This window comes from Dasypus novemcinctus, chromosome 3 (assembly GCF_030445035.2).
Source record: "Dasypus novemcinctus isolate mDasNov1 chromosome 3, mDasNov1.1.hap2, whole genome shotgun sequence".
NCBI classification, from domain to species: domain Eukaryota; kingdom Metazoa; phylum Chordata; class Mammalia; order Cingulata; family Dasypodidae; genus Dasypus; species Dasypus novemcinctus.
In genome coordinates, this window is record NC_080675.1 from 46,543,315 (window position 1) to 46,562,857 (window position 19,543).

A 19,543-nucleotide genomic window follows, 5' to 3' on the forward strand; every position below is an offset into this window, starting at 1 on the left:
GTGTCTTTTATTTCATCCTTGTCGTATTGCAAAAGCTACTTCTCCTTGTACAGTGTTTAATGGAACTGGTGAGAGTTGGCCTCATTGCCTTGTTTCCAGTCTTAGGGAGAAACTAATAGATATTTCACCATTAAGTATGATGATGACAGCTAAAATTGTCAGATATCTAGCTTCTAAAAGGTTTTTAATCATGAATTTGTGTTGAATTTGTCAAATGTTTTTTCTGTATCCATTGGAATGAGCGTATGTTTTTCCCATCTTTATTCTGTTAATATGGTGAATTACATGGAGTAATATTTTAATGTCAATGCAATCTTTTTTTAAGCACATCAATTTTACTGATACATATTAATAAAGCATGCACTTCATCCTAAGTGTACAGTCAATGGTATTTGGTATAATCACATAGCTGTGCATTCATCACTTCAATCATTATTAGAATATTTTCATTGTTTCATCAATAATAATAAAAACAAAAAACAGATTGAAAAAAGAAGAAAATACTTCACCTTTCAAACTCTTTATGCTTCCCCTGCTGTACATAGCTGCTGTGTCTGGCTATTCTTACACATTTATTTATTTTTAAGAAGTTTTATTGAGATATATTCGCATACTATATGATCTATACAAAGTGACTTTTAGTATAATGACAAAGTTGTGCATTCATCACCACAAAATATTTTAGAACAATTTCATTATTCCCAAGAGAAAAACTCTGCACCCTTTAGCAGCCCTTCCCCAGCCCCACATAATCACTAATTCAATTTCATCTTTATAAATTGATTTATATTTACATTTTATATAAATGAAATCATACATTATGTAGTGCTTTGTGTCTGGTTTCTTTCACTTAGCATAATGGTTTTTTTTCTTTTTGGTCTGATATTAACATCTTTTTTTTTTTTGAACACCAAACAAGCTTTACTGTAAGAATCTAGATAAGATAGTTCTGAAAATCTGTCCAAAGAGTCCTCATATTCCTCTTCTTTGGTTTTCGCTTTTGTGCATTCCACGAAGGCTTGCACCACGGCTCTAACAGCCAACCTGCGGCATCGATTCTTCCTTCCCGGGAACTGCCGGGCGGGCGTCGGCACCTCCTGGACCCGCGGGCGGTCGGTGGTGCGGCCCGCAGCAGAGCTGCGTGGCGAGGCAGGCGGCGGCGCGGCTGCTCGGCAACGCGCGCTAAGTCTTGTAGGATTAACCTATGTTAGTTCAGTTTTCAAGAAAATTGACCCTATATATTCATATGTCACATGCTGTATTACTATGCTATACATTTCCATGGTATATGGTTTAGCTTTCCTTGTAGTAATGATCTTAGACTTTGCCTTTACACCACTTTCATACCCACGTAAGAGGACTGCTAGTTACAAACGTTAGGTTGTCTTTTCAACTTTTTATTCATTTTCAAAGATTAACACACACAGTTCTGCACAGATTAACCCTCAGTTTTCTATTCTCAACCTCATTCTATTTTATGGTGCCCATATACAAGCTATTAACACCTTGAAATTACACAATATATTTAGTTCATAGTAGTGCAATCATAAAGTATTTGTCCTTTTCTGTCTGGCTTGTTTCACTCACCATAATGTCCTCCGGGTTCACCCATGTTGTCATATGCCTTACGATTTCATTTCTTCTTACAATTGCATAATATTCCATCATCATCTGTATACACCACAGTTTGTTTATCCATTCATTGGTTGATAGACACCTGGATTATTTCTATCTTTTGGCAATTGAATAACACCCAATGAACATCGGTGTGCAAATGTCTGTTTGTGTCACTGCTCTCAGTTCTTCTGGGTCCACCCAGTAGTGGTATTGCCAGGTCACTTGGAAAATCTATATTCAACTTCTTTAGGAACTGCCAAACAGACCTCCACAGTGGCTGTACCATTCTACTCCCCACCAACAGTGAATAAAATTTCCTGTCTCTCCACATCCTCTCCAACACTTGTAGTTCTCTGTCTTTTTAATAGAAGCCATTCTGATAGGTGTGAAATGATACCGCATTGTAGCTTTGATTTACATTTCCCTAACTGCCAGTGATGTTGAGGACTTTTTCACGTGTTTTTCTGCCATTTGTATTTTTTCTTTGGACCAATGTCTATTCAAGTCTTTGTTCATTTTTAAATTGGGTCATTTGTCTTTCTATTGTTGAATTGTAGGATCTCTTTAGATATAATGGATATAAAATACTTATCAGATTTGTGATTTCCAAATTTATTTTCCATTGAGTCACCTGCCTTTTCAACCTTTTGACAAAATCCATTGAGGTGCAAAAATGTTTAATTTTGAGGCAGTCCCATTTATCTATTTTTCCTTCTGTTGCTCATACTTTGGGTGTAAGGTCCAAGAAATCAACACCTACCACAAGGGCTTTAAGATGTTTCCCTACATTTTCATCTAGTACTTTTATGGTCCTGACTTTCATTTTTAGGTCTTTGATCAATTTTGAGTTGATTCTCATATAAAGGAGTGAGAGATCCTCCTTCATTCTTCTAGTTATGGATATCCAGTTCTCCCAGCACTATTTGTTGAATAGACAGTTTTCTCTGTTAACATGACTTTGGTAGGTTTTGTTTTGTTTTTTTAAAGAATTATACTTAGGTTTATTTTATTTTATTATTTTTAAAAATTTCTCTCCCCTTCCTCCTCTCTCCCAGTTGTCTGCTCTCTGTGTCTATTCGCTGTGTGTTCTTCTGTGACCGCTCTCATCCTTATCAGTGGCACCGGGAATCTGTGTTTCTTTTTGTTGCATTTTCTTGTTGTGTCAGCTCTGTGTGTGTGTGGCACCATTCTTGGGCAGGCTGTACTTTCCTTTGCACTGGGCAGGTCTCCTTATGGGGTGCTCTCCTTGCGCGTGGGGCTCCCCTACGCAGGGGACACCACTGCGTGGCACGGCACTCCTTGAGTGCATCAGCGCTGCACATGGGCCAGCTCCACATGGGTCAAGGAGGCCCGGGGTTTGAACCTTGGACCTCCCATTTGGTAGGCAGACGTCCTATCCATTGGGCCAAGTCTGCTTCCCTGAAGTGGGTTTTAGTAAGTAAACTAAGTTAGATTATATAACAAAAGTAACTTTTTTTTTTTTTAGCAAAAATAAGAGACCCAAGGGACTTCAATACAAGGATAATGTCTATGTTTTCCCTGTGCTAAAGTATTAGCTAGATGTTTAATATCCCAGTGGGTTACTACTCTGAAGAGGAGCCGGGAATTAAACTAGAGACGTTGTATATTCAAGACTGAAACTCCTCCCCTGAGCTAAACTTTCCTGTTGGGTTGATTATCTGTTTAGAAAGAGTTCCTTTCCCTGGGGCAGGATTGACTCTTTGCAATGGGATAAACAGCTAATGATTAGGCATCTGTCCTTCTCCTCCCCTCTTTGTCCAATTGTTTTCTTTTCTCTCTCAGGGCAGCTGAAAGCAATAGCCTGTGTGAGTTTCCTTTCGAAATTCAAATGGGACCCTGGTGACTTAACTCACCACAGAAAAAAATGACTCAGTCTCTTTGAGAGTACCCACACTTTGTTGGGAACCCTAAATATGCTCTTGGAAGCTTATTAAGCACTTCCTACTGTCCCCCTCCCTTATGTGAGTTGTACAGGACTAATTAATTGCCTGAGCCCACCCTCTCCCAGTCCAATTTCCCCTATCCCAGAGAAGTTAGGTAAATCAGGCTGCCTCAGGGGTACAGACAATTGAACCCACACTGGGAGATCCCTCTCGACCTTTCACCAGAACCCTCCCACTCTTGGAGTTTGTCTCCTCCAGCTGAGTGACCAGCAAAGGTCAGAGAATGCTGTGGCTTTCTGCCCTGAGGGAGGGACTTAGCCTTCCCACAGCTCCAGCCTCAAGCACCAGAAACTCACAGTTTTACCTTAAGCAATCACTCTTTTTGTCACACTCTCTCCAGATCAATGCCCTGAAGCCTCCTGCTTTGAGGGTTCCCAAAACAGCTCTCTTAGGCAGGATTTTGCCCCACTCAGCCATTTTTTTGTAGGAGAGATGATGTGAGTGCACTTAATCTGATGCCATCTTGCCCCTCTTCCCTAGTCCATTTACATTTAATGTGAAACTGATTTGATTGAGTTTAAGTCTATCATCGTGATATTTGTTTTGTCTCATTAGTCCTTTGTTCTTTTGTTTTCTCTTCCTGTCTTCTTTTAGATTATTTTTAATATTTCATTTTATCTTTGCTGTTAAATTATATTCTACACCTCTTTGTTTTATTTTTGTAGTTGCCCTGGGTTTAGCATTTAATATTTATCAGTCTACCTTTAAACAATATTGTTGAAGTTCATATATAATGTCATAACCTTACAAAGGTTCTTCCATTTCTTCCACTTCTTCCACTTCTTCCTTCCTCTTCCTGTCTTTGTGTATTATTGCCATACCTTTTACTTCTACAAATATTATAAACCACACAATACACTGCTATTTTTAGTTTTTTGGCAACTATCACCTTTTCAAAAGTTTTTAAAAAATGAGAAAAAATTATCTTTTATATCTATCTACATATTTACCTTTTCTGGCATTCTTCATTCTTTTTTGAACATCCAAATTTCCATACTGTATTATATTGTTTCAAGTCTACTGGTGATATAGCCCCTCTGTTTTTCTTTGTCTGAAATACTTTTTTTCTGCTTTCAGTTTCGCTGGTAATGGATGCTACATTGTAGAGACTCTGGAGAGTTTTGAGTTTTGTTTTAGTAGGCAGTTAATGACTCACACTAGCTCCCTGTGGTTGGCAGCAACAGTGATGTAGGCTTAGTTTTCTTTTAATCTTCTTCTTTTAGCTTGTTTTAGCTAGGCTGCTTGGAGTCGCTGTCATGAATGCATAGTTAAGGGGTCAGTTAAAGCTTTGGGCAGAACTTATATGCAGAATTCATCACTCTTCCTCTGTGGTTGCCTTTTTTTCAGGATTTTTTCCCTTCACTTGTCAGGTGCAATGGCAGCTCCAAAAACTCTGTAGCTTTGTCTGCTTGAGTTCTAGTTACCTCAGCCAGCTTGGACGGGGGGTGCCTAATAAAAAAAATAAGCCATAAAAAATTGCTGATATATCCCAGGACTTTCCCTTCTTTCAGGAGTTGACTTCTCTCTAGTTTCTAGCTGCTTTTGGTACTCTCTAGTGCCTTCAACTAGGTATTAATTATATTTTACCTAGGGTTGAAAACTGTTATCTGTAGAAGTGTGGGTCCAATACAGATTATTCTACCATTACCAGAACTGTAATGTGCATAATTTTAAATTATAATAATTATTTTCTCTGAATGTTTCAAATTTGAGGTCTTGAGACTATTTACACATACACATTTGTGTAGCTATTATAAATAGAAGATAATAGCCATATTTGGATATGTTTCCATTGTAATAATCTGTTTTCTCGGAATGTAATGGGAAATATTGTTTCCAGCCATTCTTGTTCTGAATGGCAAAACTGTCTTCTGTTCAGACAAGATACTTTGTCTAAGCCATAAGTGCGAATTCTTTCAGCTGTGAGTCATCTTTTCATCAAAAGCTTCATGATGTAGCTTACTTATTTTCTCCATTTGTTAAATAAATAACTTTCCCCACCCTTCCATAATAGCTCTATTTTATTAATTTTATACATTGGTTAAGCATGTATGGTTTTGTCTAAAGGAAATGTGCCACTATTTCTTAAATGCTTATAATTCCTAGTCTAGAGAATCTCAAAGAATCGCTAAATTTCAAAGTAACTCAACACATTTTAGACTGCTTGACTATGGAAGACTGGTGGTTGTATATAAAAATATTCTTTAGAATAGCAGTTCCTAGTCCTGGGTGATCTCCTTCAAAGTGCTGCCTATTTGGAAACAGGTAGAATCATTTATCAGTGAAATACCCCTCTGATTTCTTTCTATTTGAACTTATCCAAGGATCCATAATACAAAACTTCCTTTATTACTAATTATTGCACCATTGCTATCATTAGTCTGTACTATCCAAGCTTTTCAGAATAGTAATAAAATTAAAAGACAAAGAAGAGATTTGTTCTGAGACACACTTGCAAAACATTGTCATTGCCTAAGGAATTATGCAATCATTTTTCTGATTAGTGGTAAATTTCAGAGTTGTCAATGTCTAGACATGCCTGCACATCAAGGAGGTAGGAATTTTCATTTTAATTGTGGCAAAGAACTCAATAATCATCTACTGTAATCTTAATTAGTCAGACTAAATATTGTAATAAACATTCACTTAAAGTCTCCAAGGGACTAAGATGATGTTGAAATGAAAAACAAGACACCTATATATGTAAGTCAGTGCATTTCCTTTACCTTGGTGTGCTTACTAATTTACTAAATACAGCCTGAAGGCTTTTAATGGTTAAGAAAAAGTAGGAAGTGTTCTTTTTAGGGCTTTAACTGAGAATATAATGTCAAGTCTCCTGGCCCACAAACAAAGCTGTACCTGAAATACCTGAACCAAAATACTGGTAGATTCTTCCCTCCTATATTGTAAGCTTCTTAGAGACACAGACCACATCATTATAAATTGTAACACTATCAGTGCATAACAAGTTGCCTTACTTATTTTTTTTAGGAAGTACTGGAGCTTGAACCTGGGACCCTGTACATTGGAAGCAGGCACTCACCACTGAGCTATATCCACTCCCCAAGTTGCCTTACATTTTAGCGGGTGCTCAGCAAATTTTACTTTGCATAAGTGAAGTCCTTCTAGTAGCAGGAAGACCTTGGGACCTGACAGTATTTCATATTTAGGACATTGTGATTATTGCCACTTTTGTTTCTACTACTAATACAATAGTTTAAACTTACTTAACCTACCATATTATAACTATTTTGTCTTTTAAAACATTCTCTCCTGTCTTCTGATTCTTAAACTGTGAAACAGGGACGACATCCTCTAATAATTAAGTAGATAGCTTTGAAATCCACAGAATGCTATAGAAATATAAGGCGTTAATGATTTTATCATAGTTCTGAAAGTCCTATGAGTGATTAGGCTCTCTAATTCTATAATCATATTTTTTAAATAAATAAATTTTATTGATACTTATTAATAAAGCATACAATTCACATAGGTGTGCATTCATCACTTCAGTCATGATTAGAATATTTTTTATTATTTCAGTAATTATAATAAACAAAAACCAGACAAACAAACAAGAAAATTCTTCACTTCTCAACTCTCTGTGCTTGCCCTGCTGTACATAGCTGCTATTTCAGGCTGTTCCTGCATATTTATTTATTAATTTATTAAGCAGTTTTATTGAGAAATACATATCATACAATCTATCCAAAGTTTATAATCAATGGCTTTTAGTATAATCACAATGCTGTGCATTCATCACCACAAAAATTTTTAGAATAATTCCATTGCTCCAAAAAGAAAAATTCCACAGTCTTAGTAATCACTTTTCAACCTCTCTATCCTTTCCCAGCCTTACATAACCACTAATCTAATTTCATCTTTATAAACTGACTTATATTTATATTTTATATAAATGGTATCATATAATATGTATACTTTGTGTCTGTTTCTTTCACTTAGCATAATGTTTTTTTGTCTGATATTAACACCTTGTAGCATTAACATATCTATAACCATATTTCAAAAACAAGATGTGCTCATCTCAGAAGATTATTCTGTGAAAAGCATAACAACAGATAATCACAGGCAAATGCATTAATATTTGAACTTTTCATTTAAACTAAAATTTATTGCTTTAGACATGACAATTTTGCTCTTCACAATCATTTTCAAAACTGGATAGATTATTTTTAAACTCAAAAGTTATTGCCAGTAGTTAACTTTATGTTAATTTAAAAAATAGGTTCAGTTTTAGAATAAAAACTAACAAGTAGGAAAAAAAGCAGAAGCAAAGGCCAGAAGTGAGAAAACTCATAATGTGTTTTGGTATCAGGGAGTGGGTCAATTTGGGTACACCAAATGATGTGGTAGCATACAAGATAAGAAGGTCACCTGGGGTCAGACTACGGAGGGCCTTGAATCCTCTATCACCCCATACTATGATTAATAAGAAGCCATTGATGTTGTCTGAGCAGGGATTTGATTATGATGTAAACCATGTTTGGGAAGACTATTTGCATAAAGATGTGAAGCAGAGACCAGGTAAGGGAAATAATCCCTACTCTCACAAATTATAGAATTAAATAAATACTTTCTATTTTACTTTCTCAATGTGAAATATGTCATAAATGCAAGAGTGAATACAAGTATGTACACTTTATTTATTTTTTTAAAGATTTATTTTATTTATTTCTCTCCCCTTCCCACCACCCCCCCGCCCCAGTTGTCTGTTCTCTTTGTCCATTTGCTGTGCCCCAGTTGTCTGTTCTCTGTGTCCATGTGCTGTGCGTTCCTCTTTTTGTCTGCTTCTTTTGTCAGTGGCATGGGAATCTGTGTTTCTTTTTTGTTGCATCATCTTGTTGTGTCTGATCTCTGTGTGTGCGGCGCCATTCTTGGGCAGGCTGCACTTTCTTTCGCGCTGGGCAGGTCTCCTTACCGAGCGCACTCCTTGCGCGTGGGGCTCCCCTACACAGGGGACACCCCTGCGTGGCAGGGCACTCCTTGCGCGCATCAGCACTGCACATAGGCCAGTTCCACATGGGTCAAGGAGGCCCGGGGTTTGAACCGTGGACCACCCATGTGGTAGACGGACGCCCTATCCACTGGGCCAAGTCCGCTTCCCACAAGTATGTACACTTTAAAGAAGAAGAATAAACCCTTGACTTTTAACTTTTTAAAGAATTTTTTCTACTTATGTGTATATCTCTAAATGATATATTTTTAGTTTTGTCTTCGTCCTTTATATAATACTATCACACTATAGCAGTTTGAAGTTTTGTGAATCCCAGAAAAGATCATGTTCTTTGAACTACTCCTTTCCTGTGGGTGTGTGTCCCTGTGCTTGCATTAGATTCAGTTAAGGGACCTTGAGTAGATCACTTTAGATTACATTGCTTTAGGACCTTTGATTGGACTACATCAGTGAGGCATGACCCAGGTTAGGTTTCCGCTCTCTTGCTGAGAGGTTATATATACTGAGAACTGAATACAGAAACGCAGGGAAAGAAAGCTTCCATTTTTACCCTGCTATTAAGAAAGGACTTCTGATCACCTAAAGGAGCAGAAAGACAAAGAAGCCCCAAGAGGTTGAGAGAATGGAGGCTGGAATCAGCAGGGCACAGAGCATGCAAAGAGGTCCTCGGGAGGCCAGGCCCATCAAGCAGCCCGAAGTTGACAGAGAAAGCAGCCTGGAAGAGAAGGCAGAGACCCAGACAGACAGCCACCATCCTACCTCACCCCATGGTAGGAGTGCAGGATCTGCCAGCAACTGACCTTGCTGAGAAAGCATCTCTGAGGGTAACTTGATTATGAACAGAACAGCTAAGAACACTCATGCATGAGTCTGCTAGTGTACATGCAAAAGTTTGTATAGCGTAAAATGCATAGGAGTGGGATTACTGGATTATTGGAAATAGCATTTTTTACTTATTAGTACTAAATGGTTATCCAAAGTCATTATCAAATTTACAGTCCTATTGGGAGTTTATGAGGGCTTAGCTTCCTCTTTGACATCTCAAATTGACCAATTAAAAAAATTTTTTTGCCGTTCTGGTGGATATGAAATGGTATCTGTGGTTTTAACTTGTATTTCTTTGATCAGCAAATAAGTTGATCATATTTGCATAGGTTTTTTGGTTATTCATGTTTCCTTTTCTGTGAAATACCTATTCATATCATCATTTGTCCACTTTTCTTTTGGTTGGGTTCTCTTTGTGTTATTGATCTACCAAACCACCTCTGTCTGATCAAATTTCTACATACCTGGTGATAGCATTTGTTTTCCGGTGAGTTTGATTTTTACTTATTTGAATATTTAAGACTGGTCAGCTCAAAAACTATCTTCAAAGTAGCTTTCTTCCACAGGGATTTCCAAGAGGTTCTTAAAAATACTGTCATCACTGAGGATAAGATGCCAGCAGAGGGAGCCCAAAATGATGTAGCAGAAAAGTATTCACGTATACACAGAATAAGGAAGTTTAGATTTACTTAACACTTTATGGGCATTTTTCACTATTAGTTACATCAAGATTTTTATAGTATGTCACAGTTTTCTTTCTGGTGTTCTATTATTTTTATTTCATTTTCCCATATCACTATAATACCAAAAGGCACATGATGAGATGAAATATCTAGTTGGGTATTGCCTTTAAGATTGTTATGGCCTGTCTGATGCTATTCTTAGATTGCTTCCCAGTCACTGCAATCTTGACCCTTCAGGAGACTCTGGAAACAATCTTGAAAGTGGAGAGTTTAGATCATTAGTTATGATAACTTCCTACAACTCAAGCTTGTCCTATTTTAACTGTGTTGGCCTGAATGAGTAATGGGATTCTGCCATCTCCTAAACATTCACTGCAAGAAATAATGTTTGCATTTTGTTCTTCATTGTCTAAGTTCCTGTCTTGAAATCAGTTACGTGACTGTATTTCTTCCTGCAAAAGAGCAAAGTCCTGTCCTGAAACCCAGGTCAGCGATATGGACCCTGAACCCTGCTCCTCTGGCAATAACAACCAGGAATCCAGAGCAACTTTCTTAGTTAGAGTTTTATTGTGTTTTGCTTTGTTTTACACTGCTTTCTGGAACAGGTGCTAATCCCAGAATATGTGTAGTCCACAGGATAAAACCCTTTGCTTTTCTGTCCTGACAGCTACGAATCTCAAAAATAATGTTAGGTCCCATTGCTGTAACTTTTCTTTAGCAGCAATTGAACAAAAGGCTTCTTGATGTATTTTCACTTGTTCATTTAACCAATAAAGCTCTATGCTGTGCACTTTGGAATATGGTAATGAATAAGACTAACAAAGTCTCTGCCATCAGGAGATTACAGTCTAGCAGGAGTTTATGGCATTAAACAAATTATCACTGGCTAAGTGCTACAAAAAGGAAGATGCAAAGGAAGCTTACAACATTGAGTTAACCTCATCAAGTTAATCACAATTTTTTTTTTTTCCTTTTCCTCTGGCTTTGTTAATTGTTCTAGTCTTACAGTATCTAACTTAATTTAAGTCAACTTAAATTCTTTTAGTTGTAGGCAAAGATATGATTGTACATGTACTCACAATTACTTTCATCTATCCCTCCTTCTTTCATGAAAAATGATACATCTTAAATGATGTATCCTTGGGCGTACTAACTGGAATTTTTGAGCTGAGTTTTCATTGATTCAACTACTGGCTTAACAAATGGTTCCTAAGTGTCATAGAAGCTGATACAATACAAAAGTATAGCACATGATTCAATATAAAAGCCTAGATAGTACAAATCCTTAGCCAGTCTAGAATGAAGAGAAGAAAGAACAGAGGATTGCGTGTCTGCAACGGCCAGGCAAGTGATTTCAGTGACTGAGCAAGGCAAAGGTGGGAATATGGTAGAACTGGAGAGGGCCTGCTCCAGAAAATTGTTACCCTGCAACAGTGATGACCCAGTATTGCCAGAGCATCCCAGTTTACAAGAGAAGCTAGGATTTGGATTTTCATATAAAATCTTTCCATTTTTAAATGGTGTCAACTTCCTTTAAAAATTGTGCAGTGGGAAATGGATTTGGCTCAACTGATGGAGCATCCACCTACCACATGGGAGGTCCAGGGTTCAAACCCAGGGCCTCCTTGCCCCATGTGTTGAGCTGGCCCACACGCAGTGCTGATGCGCACAAGGAGCACCGTGCCACGCAGGGGAGCCCCACGCGCAAGGAGTGTGTCCCATAAGGAGAGCCGCCCAGCACGAAAAAAACGCAGCCTGCCCAGGATGGCGCTGCACACACGGAGAACTGATGCAGCAAGATGATGCAACAAAAAGAAACACAGATTCCTGGTCCCGCTGATAAGGATAGAAGTGGTCACACAGTGAATGGACACAGAGCACAGAGAGCAGATAACTGGGGGGGGGTGGGGGGGGGGAGGAAGGAGGTGGGGGAAAGAGAAGAGAAAGAAATTAAAAAAAAATTGTGCCAGCTGAGACACCTCTGCCTCATTGTGACATTTAATTTACATTCTAAATTTTATGGTTACTTTCTAAGCATGGACTCATCAACTAGATCTTGCTTTGTCTCCCATTTTCTTCATTCCTCTTTTGGACCACTAACCTTCAATCTTTTGTCCATTCACTTGCTTCCATGATCATAAAATAATCTGTCTAGGAAGGAATAAAGTGAATCAAAGGGTTTTTTTTTGCCCTTCTATCCCCAGAGAAGTTTTCCTTACAGAGGGAAGTGGGAGCAGTTAAGGTAGGTGAAACAAGGTCATTTATTTCCTACCTTTAAATGGTCTACAGACTGAACAGTTTAAAGAACAAAGTCCCAAAATTTCTTCCCTTTCTAGAGAATAGCCCACCTGGAAAGAGAGTAATCAGTAGAGGTCTTTACCCCTGCTAAATCTTAAATCCAGAATATGTTCTGCAATAAGGTTACACTGTACAACTTCCTGTCACTGGATAATTGAATATAGTCTGATAATTAGCTGTACGATAACAAAGGCATTGCTCTCCAGTTTATACCAGCTCTCCCAATATTTGTTTCAATATCACAGGATGGCACTCTAACTTTCAGGCAGCTAGGAATTCAAAATTTAGCATTGTACATTTTCCTGGAATTCTATCCCTAGGAAACTTTTGTTCATATGTTTGTTATGTAATACGAATGGCAAATTTAATTATAAAAAAATGCTTGACTATTTACTGAATATACAAATAAATTTGATATTTTGTAGCTATCCTGCATGTCAGGATATATTTAGAACTGTTTTTCAAATCCTTTTTTTTCTGATTAGTCCTAAATCAATTCAAACATTATTACTATTAAGTCAAGTCCCCTCTTGTTTCTAAAAACTTATCACATATGACTATGAACTTGAAATTTGTTAGCAAAAGAGCAAAAAGATATAACAGAACATGTGCCTGTCATCTAATTGCTTGCTATCAGAACCACTCCTTGTCCTTTCTCTAGTGGGCTTCTTTTTTTTCAAGAGAAGCGACTTTTCCCAAACTCCCTTGCCCTATGCTTTCTTGATCAGTTTGGTCATTGGTAAAGCACTGGTGAAAGGTTAAAGGACAGGAGGAGGGGGAAAGGCAGGAACTTCTGCCCCTGTGACAGTGCCTGTCTCCTCTGTAGCTCCAAAGAGCCCCCGCTATCCTCACCTTGACTCTAGCGCCATTGGCCGCTGGGCTTCCAGGCCCTGACGACTCTGATGTCCCCCTCAGTACAAGAGGTGGTAATGGCGTGGTGCTACACTGAGTTGCTTTGCTGTCCCCTTTTACTTGTTGGCCTCAGCTATTCAATCACCTGTACAACCAATTCCTTGTATTAAATTCTCCCTTTCAAACAGTGTATATGCCCTTAATCCAATCCCCAGAGGCACATGACAGTTTTATCTGTGACCAGGAATTCCTATATTTAGTCATATTTTCTACCTAAATCCAGTAGGTATTCACTTCATTTTTATTATCTTGTCAGATGCCGGAGAATTTTGCAACTTCATTTTGAGCTATATATATTGGCTTCTTTCATGATTTCTTGGTGAGAAAAAAGTATAATACCCAGTCATAAACCTGTATTTTAGCCAAATTAAAATGTGATTCAAGAAATAAAAATAGTTTTTATTTAGCCTCTAAAAATCACAGGCATTGTTCTTTACAAAAAGATTCAAGGGAAAAAAACCCACTTGTAGCCTTCAAATCTCTTTTTTATATCATTTTCTTCCAGCATTTTTTTTCAATCTGCAGAAAAAATATAAGTAATAGTATAACTACTCATATAACCTTTACCTGGATTCACCACTTGTCAGCATTTTAACAATTTGCTTTTTTCCCCTTGCTGAGCCATTTGAAGGTAAATTGCAGGTATCATGACATTTCACCAATTAATTGTTCAGTATGTATCTCTTAAGAGCAAAACATTCTCATACATAACCACAATACAATATTATGCCCATTCTAGTTTCCAGAATTGCTCCCAAAATGTTCTTTATAGCTTTCCCTCCAATTTTTAAAAGGAAAGTATTATGCAAATTAGCCAAACGGATGATATAAGAGAACGATGAACAAACATGAGTATTTCCCAGGTCTTGTTTATATTATTGCCTATTTGCATATTCTATGAGCAGATAGATAAAAGTTAAATCACTTAATATTGCTTCTCTTAAATAGCTTGGACTGAAATTCTGAAAGTGAAGGATGAGGTTGATTATTAATTTGACTTAGATTTGGACATAATCTGGTCATTTGTTCAAGCCACAAATACAGACTGAACATTTCACTGTGCTAGATGTCATGAATCTAAAACAACATGGCCTCAGTCACATTTTATTTGGAAATGAGCAAGTATAATATATCACAATGCTTTTAAAATAGAGTTATGAATATGCTGTGGGGAAACAGGAAAAAAATTACATGGTGGCATTAACAAAGACTTCAGTTCCAAGTAATATTTGAGCTGAATCATAGAAAAAATGATGGAAGTTTGTCAACCTTATCTCTAACCTTCAATCTCTAAAAGGAGGTTAAATGCAAAATGAACTCTCAATTGCTGATGTAGATTCTCTTTGTGAAAAAAAAAAGAGAAGATGATTGTGATTTCCTTTCAGTTTTATTACCTCCCTAATCTTTTCCATTCAGGTTATTTCCCCATTATTAATTGCTTTGTTAAACACAAATTTAATAGTTGGTAAACCTCATTCCATAATATTTTATTGTATCAGCAAACAAAGTTTCTTTTCTTCAAGATCAATAAATGTTTTCCCCTCTATGTGGCTTCAATATTAATTTCCCATCCCCTTATTTGTATGCCTGCCAGAATATGGAGATTGCAAAGATTGGAAATATCTTTTGAGTTCCTGCTTGGATTCCTGAAATGTTTCCTTATGCTTGAAGAAGAGTTCCTACTGTTCTACAAGGCTAAGAGCAGCAGGCAAAAAATCTTTTTCCTCAATCCAGTAGTAATTGTCTTTCCACAGTGACAGTTCCCTATAGCATGAGCTAAAGTAAGTCTAAGACATATACTATCCTTGCACTACCCACATATTCTAAAATGTTGGCTGTGGCTGACAGTTTCTTTTATTCTTCCAGCCTGTCCTATAAAATTCTCTAAAACAATTTTTTAGTAGGGAAGTTGTGGGTTTACAGAACAATCATGCATAAAATACAGGATATTCTGTATCTATTATTATTATTTTTTTATCTCTCCCCTTCTCCCCGCCCCCCCCCCCCCAGTTGTCTGTTCTCTGTGTCCATTTGCTGCGTGTTCTTCTTTGTCCACTTCTGTTTTTGCCAGCAGCACGGGGATCTGTGTTTCTTTTTTGTTGCGTCATCTTGTTGTGTCAGCTCTCTGTGTGTGCAGCGCCATTCCCGGGCAGGCTGAACTCTCTTTCACGCTGGGCGGCTCTCCCTACGGGGTGCACTCCTTGTGTGTGGGGCTCCCCTATGCAGGACACCCCTGTGTGTCACAGCACTCCTTGAGCACATCAGCATTGCATGTGGGCCAGCTCCACACGGGTCAAGGAGGCATGGGGTTTGAACCGCGGACCTCCCGTGTGGTAGACGGACGCCCTAACCACTGGGCCAAGTCTGCCTCCCCTCATGTATCTAACACCTTGCACTGGTGTAGTACCTTTGTATCAATTGATGAAGACACATTTTTATAATGGTATTAATTATAGTCCATAGTTTTACTTAGGATTCACTGTGTTGTGCAGTTCCATGGATTTTAAAAAAATTTTATTCTAGTAACATATATATAACCTAATATTTTCCTTTTTAAGCACATTGAGAGTTATATTTCAGTGCTGTTTATTATATTCACAATGTTACACTACCATCACCAACATCCTGTACAAACATTTACATCATTCCAAATAGGAACCTGTACATTTTAAGCCTTAACTTCCCATTCCCTATTGCTACATCATCCTTTGGTAACCTATATTTTAGATTCAGACTCTGAGTCTGCTTATTCTAATTATTTCATAACAGTGAGATCATACAATATTTCTCCTTTTGTGTCTGGCTTATTTCACCCAACGTGGTATCTTCAAGGTTTATCCATGTTGTTACATGTATCAGAACTTCATTCCTTTTTACAGTTGATTAATATCCCATAAAAATATACCATATTCTGTTTATCCATTCATCTGCTGATGAACACTTAGGATGCTTCTATCTTTTGGCAATTGTGAGCAATGTCACTATGAACATCAGCATGCAAATATCTATTCAAGCCCCTGTTTCCAATTCTTCTGAGTATATACCTAGAAGTAGAATTGACAGGTCATATGGTAATTCTAAACTTAACTTTATGAGGAGCCACCAAACTGTCTCCTACAGCAGCTGCACCATTTTACAGTGCCACCAGCAATGAAGTAGTGATCTTATTTTCCACATCATCTCCAACGATTATAATTTTCTGTTTTTTTAAAGGTAGCCATTCTAGAGGGTGTAAAATGGTATTTCATTGTAATTTTGATTTGCATTTTCCTAGTGGCTAATGATATTGAGCATCTTTTTACATGCTTTTTGGCTATTTGTATATCTTCTTTTAAGGAAATGTTTATTCAAAGCTTTTGCCCATTTTGAAAATTGAGCTGTTCGTCTTTTTGTTGTTGAGTTGCAGGATTTTAAAAAAATGTATTTTAGATATTAAACCCCTATCATATAGTGATTTCCAAATATTTTCTCCCATTGTGTAGGTTGTCATTTTACTTTCATGCTAAAGTCCTTGAGGTCCAAAGTTTTTAATTTTGATGAGTTCCCATTTATCAACTTTTTCTTTTATTGCTTTTGTTTTGGATGTAAAGTCTAAGAAACCATTGCCTCACACAGGTCCTGAAGATGCTCCCTTATATTTTCTTCAAGATGTTTGATAGTCTGGCTCTTCTCTTTAGGTCTTTGATCCAATTTGAATTGATTTTTGTATCAGGTAGGATTTAGGGGGTCCTTTCTTTTGCAAACAGAGATCCAGTTTCCCAGCACTTTATAAAACATAATTTCAAGTTGGGAATGCAAAATTTTGAAACTGAATAGTAGATAAACTCAGTTCTCAAAATGAGAATGACCTTTGCATTCGCTCCCCTCTCCAAATATGGAGGACTCAGCAAACAAGAATAAGAAGGGGAAGACTATCTCTAACAGACTTCCTGGCTAAGGATGGGGGGACTGGTGGAGGAAGCATCTATGTTCCCAAACCAGTCAGGTGTGCTGATGAAAGAAGACAATATGGAAGCTGTTTCAACCACTTGGCACAGTAATGATGATGATGTGTACAGGGCACCTCCAATTGACAATCCCATCCTTCCCACTGTTCTATGGCCTGCTTGGGAACCCAAAATCGACCAGAGCCACCTTCCCAGATCGCTACTCTACCCTGCTTTTCTAAGGAATCTTCCCTATGATGTGACAGAAGACTCCATTAAGGGATTCTTTAGAGGATTAAATATCAGTGCATTGGGTTTACCACATGAACCCAGCAATCCAGAGAGGTTGAAAGGTTTTGGTTATGGCGAGTTTGAAGACCAGGATTCCCTGCTCAGTGTCCTAAACCTCAATGAAATGTCTCTAGGTAACAGGAGATTTCGATTTGATGTTGATGATCAAGCACAGGATAAAGACAGAGATGATCATTCTTTTGGCCGAGATAGAAATCTGGGTTCTGGCAAAACAAATACAACCAGGGGACCAGTCCTACCACAGACAGCTTTGAAGACTACCTGCCTAGAAGATGTGATGATAACTTTGGAGATAAGTATGATTGTTACGATCAGACCAGTATAGTGATGGTGAGATGTGTATCAATGTGGGGGCCAAGATGGCTATGAGGACGCGGGCAGCAGAGAGTACAATAAAGGTTATGATTCCAGGATAGGCAGTGGCAGAAAAGCATTTGGCAGTGGGTAGTGCAGGGATGATGACTATGGAAGAGGCAGGGAATTCCATTAAATGCCAATAAGACAGACATGATGATCAGTCGAGGAGTTCCAGAAATGATTACTCTTGAGATGATTATAGGCCTGATGATAGATGTCCCTCACAAAGACCCAAACTGACCCTAAAGCCTCAGAGTATCCCTAAGGAAGATTATTCCTTTGCTAGCACTTCTTTGTCCAGCCAAGCATCTTCTATCTAGGGGCAATCCTGTTGACTCAGCTGCTAGAGAACGCAAAAGAAAAGAATGGCTACAGAAGGAACAGGAGAAATTGCAGCATCACCTGGATTAGCCAAAACTAGAACAATGGCCTTGGGAAAGACACCCAAGTTGGCAAAGTAAAGAAACTCAGGAATGGGAACAGTCAAGGACAGGAAGTGAATTATCACAGACTGAGACCTCCTTCACATCTGGCAGAAGTAAGGCAGGTCAGGATGCACCGAGGAAAGAAAGAGGAGTCTCTAGAAAATGAAACAACTAGGTAAGGAAGAAGACTGTCATTATCCAACTTCCAAGCCTCCCAAATCTGATCAGCCTCTAAAGGTAGTGACAACCCCTCTACCAAAGGAGAATGCTTGTGTGAAGCAAAGTTCTAATCCTCCTGCTTGATCTCAGAGTTCAGATATGGAACAACAATCTCCTACAAGCAGTGGGGGGAAAGTAGCTTCAGCTCAACTATCTGAGGAAGGACCAGCAAGGAGACATGAACACCAAGTAGATGGGATGAGTGTCCCAAAAGGTCAAAGTCTATCCATGATCTGGGAGATGGAGGGAGCAAAGACCACTGAAAGGAAAGATGGCAAAAAGGATCAAGACTCCAGACCTGCATCTGAGCCAAAGAAAACCAAAGAAAATCCTAAAACCTTAAAAAAATTCTGTAATAGCCCAATTTGCCATATATGCCCTTATAAACCCTGGAAAGAAGAGATTGATATGCAGGAAGAGTAGTGGTTCTGATGCCATTTCCAGTGAACCCATCCCAGATGATTTTATAAGACAAGATTTTCTTTAACATATGGTCTAGATAGCCATGATAATCTGTAGTAAGCTGTCATTAATTAGATGTGTGTGATTTTGTTGTGGGAAGAACATCTTATTTCACATTTATATTTCTGCTTTTATTTTAATATATATATTAAGACTCCAAAGAGAGATTCCATAGGGCCTATTAGACTAAAGGCATTTACCAAAGGAACCTCTTTCCAAGAGAATATTCTCTAAAGGAGTTCCAAAATCTAGTATTACTTAGCACAATGAATGGAACCATGAGGTTAGGCAACTAGATTTCCATCAGTGCCCTCAAGCTGTCCATTAGAATTTCTCAAAAAAAAAAAAAAAAAAAAAAAGGAAAAAAAGAAATCCTTCCTGTGTGAGCAAAACAAAGAAAGATACATGAAAAACTAGGTTGGGGTACTGGGTAAGGAGAGGCTAGAAGTATAAAGGAAACTAAGCCAACAAAGTCAGTGAAAGGAAATAAAAGCAGATAACCAAAACAAAGAGGTGCTATCAACAGCTTCCACAGAAAAAAACCAAAACATGTCAAGCAAAATAAGCA

General features: G+C 38.0%; 1 pseudogene; it reads left to right on the forward strand.

The window, feature by feature from the left end:
• Positions 1-9,178: 9,178 nt before the first annotated feature.
• Positions 9,179-18,936, forward strand: LOC101414663 (eukaryotic translation initiation factor 4B pseudogene; annotated as a pseudogene).
• The last annotated feature ends 607 nt before the right edge of the window (positions 18,937-19,543 follow it).